Raw genomic sequence first — 11,416 nt, forward strand, 5'->3', positions numbered from 1 at the left:
TCAAAAGTTGGTGAAAAATTCATCGGTTTATTAGGTAGAGAGATCATAAGGGTACCTTCAAACATATGCGTTAACAAGCAACTACGTATGCTAGCATGATAAGAAAATGTATTTTACTTGATGGGATCACAAACCTTTGGAAACATCAGACATCCATCATAAGCTATCGCATCATAAAATGAATAACTCAAAGAAAAATAGTACAGAAGATACAGGAAAAACACATATGGCTCTAAACTAGCTACAATAAACATAAAGTCAACTCATTTACCACCTACAACTTTATCTTTTAAACCGATCGATTGAACACAAACCCTTTAGGTAAATGGGTCGGTAGCACTATGCATTTCACTGCATTTATTTTTTGGTTTCGATGACATTAATTTGTCATAATATTTCTTTTCGTTACATTCAAATTGACAGCCCCCACCCCCTTACATTTATCTCCTACTCATCCTATTCGACTGGGTTTGGCTTTGAACTTCTTGGTTTTTCTATATATGAGATCATAAACTCTCCCGAAAAGTAGCGAATTTATAACAAGCTTTTTGGTTTTCTTGATATAACAATGTGTTATTTTTTTAAAAGTAATTTGGTTGTAAGAAGCTCTTGATAAAGCTTATCATAACTTGACTTTTTTCAGTGAGGAATAATACAAAATATTCAACTCTTGAGTGACAGCCTTACTTTTTGAAGTTCTAACATTCAAGAGGACAGGGGTAAATCAATTATTAAACTTTTAATCTTTTTAATGCCCAAGTTTTATATTAACTATGTTTTTTTTTCTATTTATTAACATGGTCTTTTATTTGCAGAAGACCAAAAAACATGGAGATAACCAAATCTGGTGCATAAATGCCGAGGTTGGTACAAATCAATTAAAATCTCAATTTTTTTTTTAAAATATACATGTTTTCATCTTCATAGTTTGTGCTTATATCTTTTTGAATTTTTTTTAATGTAGTGAAACTTGAAGTGGATGTGGGCTCTGGTATTCTATTTGTAAGGTTAAATTTGAAAGCGTTAATTTGAGAATGGCCCAAATAGGAGTAGTTATGGTTGATTTTGTTTGTTGTAAGTTGTAACGGTGCAAACTCCAGTGGAATGGGACGATTATGTCATGCTCGCAGATTTTATTTGTAACATTCAAAATATTAGTGATTTTAAAGTGTTTTTAAAAAATAGGATTAATTTCATATATGCCCGTACAAACAACATAAATATCATATATACCCAAGCAAAACTTGAAATATCATATATGCCCTTACAAAGTAACTAAAATATCATATATACCCCTATTCATTAATAATAATTCAACAAAAGACCATTTTATCGTTATTTTTTAAAAAATTTAACTTTCATGTATGCTAATTTTTTACGAATAGACCACTCTTCCCCTTCAAGTTACATAATGCGTTTATACCCCGTGTTATTATTTTAATTTTAATCGACTTTTCTCATCGTAAACGAAAACCAAATCGTCTCTCGTCACTTCTTCAAATTGCAAACTATTCGAAGATTTATTGCATCGAATGGTCTACATTATAAACCTTTTATCGCATCTAATCAAACAAGAGTAATATGGTCATTTTTAATTTTTTTTAATGAATTGGGTATATATGATATATTAATAACTTTGCAAGGGCATATATGATATTTTTAGTTTTGCATAGGTATATATGATATTTTCAATATTTGTAAGGGTATATATGAAATTGCCCCAAAAAAATTGAGGTGGTTACTAAAAGATATAATCTTAAAAGATAGTTGTAACACAGGACCATCTACCAAATATTTTAGGGGGTGTTTCGGATTCCTTATAATAGCTCTTTAAAAGCTTATAACTAATGAGTTATAAGTTATAAAGTGTTTGAGAAAGTTATGTTTTGTGAGTGTATAAGGTATAAGTTATAACTTTGTAACTTATACCTTATGCCTTAAATAAGGTATAAGAGCATTCTCATCCAATCCCTCATATTATGTGAGGGGGTGTTTTTACAATATAGAGAGTGATTTAAAGTGTTGTGAGTGATGAGTTTTTATATTTTAGAAAATGTAGTGATTTTTCTGTATATTTGAAAAGCTACTGTACACTCCCTATAATTTTTTAATATATTTTGAAAGTGGTTGTGAGTGAAGAAAGTGAAATGGTAATGATAAAGGTATATAAAAATATTATTTAATTGAAAAGGAGAGAGAAAATGTAGTGTGTTTTAGTGTAATTTTAAATTTAGGGATAGAGGGTTGGATGTGAATAATCTAAGGAGGTAAAATGAGGGTCAAGTTATTCTATAAAGGGTAACAAAAATGAGAAGGGTGAAAAGTCATAAATAATTGACATGTGTCAAGTGGGGATAAAAGGAAAAATGGTATAAAGGTAATTGTACACCTTTTCTCTCTCCACATGTAAGGCACATGTTAATATCCCTATCATTTTAGAACGTTTATAACTTTTTCGTATGATATTTAAAAAAAAGTTCATCATAATAACAAGCGTTTTTTAATCTTTAATATGAGTATGATTTTTGTTATATAAAATTTAAAACAAAAATCACGTCATTGTGTCTTTTCGCTTATCATTGTGTCTTTTCACATACCATTGTGTCTTTTCGCACACATTGTGTTTTTTGTTTATAATTGTGTCTTTTTTCGTCATTGTGTCTTTTCGCACACCATTGTGTCTTTTTGCTTATAATTGTGTCTTTTTTCGTCATTGTGTCTTTTCGCACACCATTGTGTCTTTTCGCTTATCATTGTGTTTTTTTCGTCATTGTGTCTTTTTTCGTCATTGTGTCTTTTTACACACCATTGTGTCTTTTCGCTTATCATTGTGTTTTTTTTCGACATTGTGTCTTTTCGCACACCATTGTGTCTTTTCGCTTATAATTGTGTCTTTTTTCGTCATTGTGTCTTTTCACACACCATTGTGTCTTTTCGCTTATCATTGTGTCTTTTTTCGTCATTGTGTATTTTTCACACCATTGTGTCTTTTCGCTTATCATTTTGTCTCTTTTCATCGTTGTGTCTTTTCGCACACCATTGTGTCTTTTCGCTTATCATTGTGTCTTTTATTGTCATTGTGTTTTTTCGTCATTGTGTCTTTCAACTCATCATTATGTTTTTTTAAATACTAATAACACCATTGTGTAATAATAATATGTAAAAATAATGATAAAATAACAACAAATTATCTAATACATAAAACACAATGATTGATACATGTTACACAATAACTTGAAACGTAAAACACAATGGTGAATACGTATAACACAATGACCTAAAACGTAACACACAATGGTGAATACGTATAACACAATGGCCTAAAACGTAAGACACAATGGTGAATACGTATAACACAATGGCCTAAAACGTAAGACACAATGGTGAATATATATAACACAATGATTTGAAACGTAAAACACAATGGAAACAACATATTACACAATGACACAATGAACAACAAAAAACATAATTAAAAAACCCATTAATTTTTTTTATATAACGATATGATACTCATATTAAAGATAAAAAAAAATTTATTATTATGGTGATTTTTTTTTTAAAAAATAATGTCGTATGAAAAAGTTATGGACATTTTAAAATGATGGGTGGAATTGGCATGTGCCTTGCATGTGAAGAGAGAAAGTCAACAAATATGGGTTGTTACCTTCATGCCCTTTCCGTCAATTTTTATTTATTAAATTAATCTCAGCCATTCAAATCTATGATCAATGGACTGGATTCCTTCTCACTCTTCTTATTCTTTTTGTCCTTTATATTTTAATTTTACCCAAATAAGGAATCCTAAACACCCTTTTAAAGTCTGGGTGTGTGACTAATAGTTAATACGGTTCACTTATTAAGCAGCGGAGAACATATCTTTATTTAATATATTAAAAAGAAGATTTATTCCTCACTAAAATACTATTTAATTTAGTATTATACTATATATTAATTTAGAACTTCCTTATGCATTGCTCTTTGTACCTTATGCTAGCTGTGTTGTACTCCTGTCTTTGTACAATGGGTAAAGCTTCTGGTACTTATCTTTACTTAATGCATGTATTGGTGATGAGTAAGGACAACATGTGTGAGGCACTGCCACGTTCTTGCTTCGTTAGACGTGTGGCTCCACATCCCTTTTCTTCATTTCATTACCTTGAAATGCTCTCAGTCCCTTCTTGCGAATGTCTTAGTTCCAGGTATGTTATGTTGCCCTTCTCATCTTTGTATTTTTGTTTCCTTTTCTGTTTCGAGTTCTAATTTTTGTCTAACCCTAATCCCCAATTCACATTATTTTTTATTTGGAATTGATATTTAAGGTTTTTGATAGACCATTTTATTCATCAATTGGTAATTTTGTTTCGAGTTTTGCATAGCTCAGTGTTTATAGAGGTAGGGTACCAAAAAGACCCAAATACCCATAAGTATCACCCGCGGGTCATAGAGAAACCCCTCATATAACACCCGCGGGACATATGAATCACCCGCACAACACGGTAAAGGAAGAACATCCTCGCACCGCACGCGGAAGCATCCAGGCACCATCAGAAGTCATCCGCGAGATAGGACTTGTCCGCCAAAATGACCGGAAGGCAACGCCAACTGGACAGCTGTCATTAACTATCTACCCTCTAAAAGAATATCCACGATTGATTACTTGAGGAATACGTGACTCGCCAGCCAATGAGCAAATGACACCTGGCCAGGTTGTTATAACCGTGCACATGGCCAGGGTATGGTCCATCATATCATAAGGCGACGCGTGTCTAGGTTGTTATTCACATGCACATGGGACGTATAGCTCAACCTATTACAAAGGGAAACGCGTCCAGGCAGTTATCAAGATCTTCTAGAAGAGGACAGCTGGCCTAATCACCTTCCTACATTCTTCGGCTATAAATACCTTGTCAACCTGCATGAGGTATTCATTCACATTCACTCTGACTCACTTATACTCTGACTATACTTAGTCTGTATACTTCATTACTTTATCCCTTACGAACGATACTGATTCTCACGCCGGAGGGTGGTTACAGGAAGACCCTCTTGTCCTTCCTAAAACGAGACTCACGGTGTCTGATTTGCAGGTTCCGGTCATTCGACTTTGGGAAGTCGTGCTCATACTGTGTTAGTGGTTATCGTATTTTACCCTATGGACTCATTGGATCCAGGACCCATACCCGGGGAGTGGATCCGTGTTTCTTCACTGTTGTTTTATTGGATTCACTGTGCCTTTTCCTTTCATGCTTTAGTTGAAGGTATGAATTGCGTTTGTATTAATTATTCTGGATGATAATTTGAGTTCAGTCTATTGTCGATAGGTGTAATGTGCCATTGGTATTTGTGATAATTTGAGTTTGATAATGTGCTACTGGCAAAAAAGAATGGACCGCCGAATTGTTCCTTTGTTTTTATAGTTGGTTAATTTGATTGTTTAAACTGCGCTTATAAGGTGTTCAATATTGAAATGCTTATAGGATGTTTTGAAAGAGATTGTGTTAATTTCTTGCTCTAAACTTGGACTAAATGCATGTTTGTAGACTATATGAACTATGATGTACCTAGTCAATAATATTTTTAAATTATTGTGGTAATTTCTTGCTATAAACGATATAATCAGTAAATGTTATATATTAAACGTACCAACAGGGTGTAAGTATCATGTAATAGATGATTCTCAAATTTTTAAACTCTAAATTGCAATTCCATCTATTGGTATGGTTAAATAATAAACCAACATTACACGTAAGAAAAATTAGCTGCCATTTTAACTATTTTGCCTATCCTTCCTTGCACATGCAATGTTCCATTTTTTTAGTTTTTTTGCCGTTAAACTAGAATGTGGAGTCTTTTTAAAAGTTTGTTTCTGATCCATGTGCATCTATATACGTTGACAACATTGGGTGGTTTCTTCTATTTGTTATATAAATACTTTTAAAACACTCTAAATTTGTATAAATTTGTTAATCATGAATGCCTACTAGAAGAAATCATCATTGAATTATTTGAACAATCTAAAGCCTTTTATCTGAATAATGAATGTATAGTATATGGTTTAGGGTTTAGGACTACATACACGAATTTGATCAAGAATATTGATAAGTTATCAAGTATATGCAAAGCATTAATTCAGATTGTTGATATGACTGTAAAATAAGCTACATGAATACCTTAGAGTGATATTATTAGCTATGAATAATGTGTATGTAGATCAGTCAAATGCTTTGTTCACTGTGCTGACTCTTCTGGCAAATTTGAATTCTAGGATTGAAAAGCTTGAAGCGGCTGCATCTTAACTGTGCAGTTAGAGAATATGAACACATTAAGGTAACATGATAATAGTTATAAATGTTTTGTTATTGTCTGTATTTAGTTTTTATGTATTACATTTGGGATCCACTTTGATATATGAGAAATATATGACAAAGAATTAGAGCGAGTTTGATAGATTGGATAGCGGAAGAAGTGAATTTTTTTTGGCACGTTGAAAGGATTTGTTATTAACCAGGTACATTTTTCTCATCTTAACTAATAATATGTTACTTTTTAATTTTTCCGTGTTCAGTCGAGCGAAAGGTATTTTGTGATTATCTGGTTAAGGGTGCAACTTTAGTACACTGCTTTTTTTATTACAGACGGGATATGAAAAGTAGATGGCGAGTGTGTGGGAAACGGTTGCAAGAGAAATAAGTGGATACGCTGGAAAAATCTCTAAGCTTTTGTTAACAATGTTAGGGGTAAAATTCGTTTATCAGGTAATTGTTTTGACTATGTTGAATTTGTTTTGTTTTTGTATTATTTAATTTGGGTGCGTTTGGAAATTGGCTTTTTGTTTTGTTTTTTAACGAATTAAAGGGAATTCATTTTCTATGTATTTTAATGATGTTACAACATATTTTTTTAAGCATCCTTCATACAAACTAAAGTGAAATAAAACTCACTCACAATAGCATGTATTGAAGGTTTTAACTTTTTTGTTTTGTTTCTTGCAGCTTATTAATGAGAACAAATGGTATGTGCCAACTAAAGCTGTTTGACCTAACAATGAAAGCGGAAAGGTTAATCATTGTCGATAGGGCTACAAATATCATGGACGGCCAGCAGGTTATTACACAGACAACAATCAAACAACCTTACAAATTACACCACCAAAACCCTATCCAATTAAAAAACATGTTCTGTTATATCTACTAATAACCTCCAAAACAAGATTCTAAGATCAAATATATTACTCTAATAAGTTCTGCATATGATAAGTCTAAATCGAAAAGATAAATGATTACCACTTGAAGAAGGCAAAAACTCTTGATAATTAAGTAGAGGTCATTAGCCAATATCTAGCTAGGCAATGATCGCATCGAAGACCCGCCACACATACATGACATTTTGTAAGCTGTTGAAGTGGGTAGATAAGCTAAACATAGTAGCGATGCTTTGTAAATAATGTTAAGTCGTAGACTAGGCAGATCCTTAATTGACCGACCACAACCACCACATTTTGTAAATGGCCAAAGCAGGAAAAATGTTAAAAAGACATTATAACTACCATTTATATTATGACTTACAATTAACTGCCACCTATACTATGAATTACATTGCAATTCACGTAACACTCTATATCAATCAATCAAACCCAGTGAAGTCCCACCAACAGCAAAGCTTTAATAGGGTCTAGGAAGGGTGGGATGTGGGCACACCGTACCCAGGGACGGATTTATTCCAATGAGTACCGGGTCAAGCGAACCAGGTGTTTTTCGAACCGTAGTGGAGCATTTAATAGCGACTTTTTTAGCGAACCAGGTGTTTTTCGAACCGTAGTGGAGCATTTACTTGACCCGAACCGTTAAACCAATCCGAATCGTCAACCCGACCCAATTTTTTTATACGCGTTCTTATATATTTAGAGCATCTTAAAATAGCGAACCAGATAAAAAAAAATTCTAAATCCGTCACTGACCGTACCTCTATCCAAAGGGATAAAGAGGCAGCTTCCAAAGAGACCCTCAGCTCTAGAATACATATGTATGGGACAATATAAGGAAATCAAAGTTCAACAGTAAATAATAATAATAATAATAATAATAATAATAATATATTATTGTTTGTAAACAGAATAAGGTAAATAAACGCCCAAAAGGGCGTTACCCTTTTCATAACCAAGCACGTGATCCTTTTTAGATACCAGCGCAACGCGCGGGTATTGAAAACTAGTTTACTTTTTAAAGTACATATAAAACTTACTCTCTCTAAAAGATTGACATCAACTCAACTTCTGAATCATTTGTTTTTTTAGGTATATTGTATTTTATTTTTTTATTATTTAAGTTTTACTTTATTATCTATATCTATATCTATATTACATATAAAATATTTTTGATGGACAATATGGTAATTTAACCCCTCATTGGAGACACCGTTATATTTATTATATCTTCACTCCTCCGGCGACATTATTCCTTCCGTCCTCCATTGCTCCGGTAACCCTTTATTGTGGGCGTTCAATTGCAATCAATGTGTGCAATCACTTCAAGAGTTGAAACTGACTCATTTAATTGTGCCTTAAGGGGGTGTTTGGTAGAGGGAATTGAGGGGTGAGAAATGGAATTGGAAAGAATTCTCTTGTTTTTTTATGAAAGAAAGAGGTGAGAAATGGAAATACTCTGATTTTGTTTCTCTAACAAAAGCGGAGAATTGGATTTCTCGACGTTCATTTCTCCCATTTTCCTCCTTTTCCTTTCATTTCTCCCATGTGTTCATCTTTCTTCTGCAAGCGTAAGGCCGCCGCAAGCCGCAAGGATGAAGCCTCCACCTCCACCTCCACCGCGGCCGTTACTCAACCGGAAGAGAATAAGGAGGTTGAGAATCCTGCGCCTAAAACGAAGCGTGCTAGGGCTTCCAAAGCTGAAGCGGAGCCTGAGTTCTTCGATGACCAGCGTGAATTGGTAAGGATACGTCTTCATTGTTTCTGAAAACGTTGCTGTTTGTTTCAGTTTTCGATTGATTGAATTTGTGGTTAATTGAGCTAGGGTTGAATGTAGCATATGGAGGTTAATTTGAACAACACATATTTTGATTAATTGATACGCAGCTGAATCTGTGGTTAATTGATTGTATGATAAGTTAGGGTTAAAAGTAGCATTTGGAATTGAAAGCTAAAACAGTTATTTCATATGTTCAACAATTGTTTGATTCATTGATATTAAGCTAAATTCGTGGTTAATTGAACGTATAATAAGTTAGGGTTGAAAGTAGCATATGAAATTGAAAGGTAAATAGTTAATTTGAACAACACATATGTTGAACAATTGTTTGGTTGATTGATGCTGAGCTGAATCTGTGGTTAATTGGTTGTATAATAATCTAGGGTTAAAATAGCACATGGAGTTAAAAGTAAGTATAGTTAATTTGAGGAAAACAAATGTTGAACAATTGTTGGATGGATTGATACTGAGCTGGTGGTTAGTTGATTATCTAATAAGCTAGGGTTAAAAGTAGCATATGGACGTAAAAGCTAATACAGTTAATTTGAAAACACAAACAGAGAATTAACTTATTGGTACTTTTCTATTCTGCTACACCATTGCAGGTAGGAGATTAGATAAATACTAATAATGAGATACAGGGGACATGGTTAGCAATTCTTGTGTAACTTGGGTTAATTGTTAGCATGCATCGAGGTTGAATCATTAGTTAGACATGTATATTCTTTTGCAAATTGATGTGCATGTTAAACTCAATCTTCAGAATCTTGAGGTTAAAACTTATATGGGCCCTGTTACGGATTTATATGTAGATGCTTCTATAATGCTATAGTTTTAGAGGTTGTGCTTGATTTATAATGAATTGTGTAATTTTCTCTTATCAAAATATGTATCACAATAGTTTTGCATTAATGCTTAACTGGTCATAATCTGTTTTTATTGTTGAACTTAGTTATCTTTTTGAAACACTTGAACATGATGCTTGTTTTTACTTTCTCACTAGTCATGACTAAGATTATACCTTCTTTTCTTTCAATGGTTTTATTTTTTTACTTGTTTTTGCAGGAGGATTTATGGAAGCAGAACTTTCCTGTTGGGACAGAGGTGTGTGTGATCATTAATGTTCATTTTTTATATTGTTCTTTTTTTTTGGTGTAGGCTACTTATTGAATTTTACATTTTCTTGACAGTGGGACCAACTCGACTTACTTTCTGAATACAATTGGAATTTCTCAAATCTAGAGGTGAGTAATACTGTAGCGTTTGTTTAACATCCAAAAAGAATTGATTATTTTTTAATGTTTTATTTATCTAATAAATGTCACATAACTAAGCAACTTTTTATCTCTTCATCAAACCGTGCAGGAGGCATTCGAAGAGGGCGGGGTATTACATGGGAAGAAAGTGTACCTCTTCAGTTGTACAGAACGTATGTAGAACATGACACTCAAATATTTAGATTTTGAAATTCACATGTTTGTGGACTTATAAGCTTAGATTATTGCCTGATATGTTGCATTTTTTTATTGGTTGAAAATGATGCTATCATCCATGTTTATGTGACTTGATTTATCTTTCTTTCAGCACAATTGCTCTTTTATAATGGTCAATCAAAAGTCACATGCATACCTGTACTAGAGTTAAATTGAAATAGATTACGTTTGTAATTCAAATGAGGTTTAGACTGCTAGACGTTATTTGAAATTGGGTCAGATCCACAGAAACTTACAAATATAAATTGCATATTGTTAAGGGCATATTTGGTATTTCTCTTAAAAAGTTGAGTTGAAGTAAAATGTCAACTTTGAGATTGAATTGGTCAAATGATAGTGTGGTAGCCTAAAAATAGTCAGTGATGTGTTATATAAGTTTTAACATTGACATAAACGTTACACCAAATATAGGGATCTAAATGGGTTTGAGACTTTGAGTTAGCTTTGATTCAAATGAAACCTATCTCACAAAAGACTTTTTTGCACAGGTTGGCATGAAAGTGAAAAAATAATGAGATAGCCAATGACATCCAAGTAGTATAGGAGAGGAAATCCTTTGGTCGATAGGGACTCTTTTAGCATGCAAAAAAAGCATTAGCATGTGTTATAAACTCTTCTGGTGTTTACTTGAAATTCATTGTGTAACAACTGATATTGTGAGTTATGATAAAAACGGTTCAAAGCAGCTCATTTGATTGGTAAAGATGTGGATCTAGGACGTTCTTTTCTTGCGTTGACAATAGAAGAGAAAATTGAGATGGTCGAGTTGTATACCGATGGTTCAATGGGATAGTTGTGTATGGTTGAAGTATGTTTTGTATGTGAATTGGTTTTAACTATGGTTGATGTTTTTTGCTTAAAAACTATGTTTTGTATGTGAATTGGTTTGATCAATGCATATTTTGGTTGGAATTTATGCATCTTTTTATATGTTTTTTA

The 11,416-nt window shown here is 32.9% G+C and overlaps 1 long non-coding RNA gene across 1 annotated transcript; it reads left to right on the forward strand.

The window, feature by feature from the left end:
- The first annotated feature begins 10,072 nt into the window (after window positions 1–10,072).
- Window positions 10,073–10,618, forward strand: LOC143590183 (uncharacterized). The gene is made up of 4 exons (XR_013145425.1): window positions 10,073–10,088; window positions 10,175–10,228; window positions 10,350–10,413; window positions 10,569–10,618. It is a non-coding gene; the product is annotated as an uncharacterized LOC143590183 (long non-coding RNA).
- The last annotated feature ends 798 nt before the right edge of the window (window positions 10,619–11,416 follow it).

This window comes from Bidens hawaiensis, unplaced genomic scaffold (assembly GCF_021521415.1).
Source record: "Bidens hawaiensis isolate Kalapana, Puna unplaced genomic scaffold, B.hawaiensis_p1.1 tig00038202_1, whole genome shotgun sequence".
Classification (NCBI taxonomy): Eukaryota; Viridiplantae; Streptophyta; class Magnoliopsida; order Asterales; family Asteraceae; genus Bidens; species Bidens hawaiensis.